Raw genomic sequence first — 1,388 nt, forward strand, 5'->3', positions numbered from 1 at the left:
TAGTGCATCAACAATAAAATACATTTCACCAGAAAAAAAACTGTGTGCATTAGTAATTAATAAATAAATGATTTGTGTGTACACGTCACATTAAGGTTCACTTTCACAAGTTATTAACCTTTATAACGTTTTTTTGTGTATCTGGGGTCTTTTTGACCCTAAATGGCTTTTGCTGAAATGTAATTGCTTTAATTTCTAAATGGCATGAGAATTGATGTGGTGGTTGACACTTGCTAGCTCTACAAACAAAAAAAACAAATTGTAATGATATATGGCTTAGTGTGAAAAAAATTAAATAAAATGTGATTTTGTTACATAATGCTTTTGTTCACTTTCACAAGTTATTAACGTTTATAACTCATTAAGCCAGCAGCTATCACTCTGCAGCTCTCGCCTGGTCACCCACTGAGGCTAAGCAGGGTTTTGCCTGGTCAGTACCTGGATGGGACATCTCCTGGGAAAACTAGGTTTCTGCTGGAAGAGGTGTTAGTGAGGCCAGCAGGGGGTGCTCACCCTGTGGTCTTTGTGGGTCCTAGCACCCCAGAATAGTGGGATCCTTCGGATGAGACGTTAAACCGAGGTCCTGACTCTATGGGGTCATTAAAAATCCCAGGATGTCCTTTGAAAAGAGTAGGGGTGTAACCCAGGCATCCTGGCCAAATTTGCCCATTGGCCTCTGACCATCATGGCCTCCTAATCATCCCCATATACTGATTGGCTTCATCAAGCTGTCTCCTCTTCACCAGTAACCTGGTGTGTGGGGGGGCGTTCTGGCGCACTATGGCTGCCATCGCATCATCCAGGTGATGCTGCACACTGGTGGTGGACGAGGAGATATACCCGCTTACTATGTAAACCGCTTTAAAAAAAGAGCAAGCAAAAATTGAAGCAGACATTACTTCATATAGCAGGGGCAGATCCAACGACTAATATTTTCCAAAATTAATGTATAATTACTTCTATGCAAATATTTTAACAAATGTTTTGAAGTGCCTGGGCTGCAACTGAGACTGTTAAACTATTATGGTGAGGATTGTGGTGATGGCCTGCTGTTTTATTGAGTAGATTTAACTCATAATATTCATTCCCAGACAACTGTTTATTTATAGCATTTGATGGCACTTCCTTTGAACGGCGCTCCTTATTTTTCTTTATTTGACACTGAGGAATATGAGTCTCTTACTCCATTTTACTAAAACACTCTGTTTAATACCAGACTCGTCTCATTTACAAGGACATGCGTCCTTGTCATGTGGCATGTTTTGAATCCAAATGTTCCAGCCATTGTTTAAAAGTGAAGTGTAATGTGTCCTTCGGGGCTCTTTTCGTAATCTGGTATATTTCACTTTTGTATTTTGCCTGAAAGCACATTTACTGCATTTCAGCAT

This window comes from Sinocyclocheilus rhinocerous, unplaced genomic scaffold, assembly GCF_001515625.1.
Source record: "Sinocyclocheilus rhinocerous isolate Xijiao unplaced genomic scaffold, SAMN03320098_v1.1 scaffold2368, whole genome shotgun sequence".
Lineage (NCBI taxonomy): Eukaryota > Metazoa > Chordata > Actinopteri > Cypriniformes > Cyprinidae > Sinocyclocheilus > Sinocyclocheilus rhinocerous.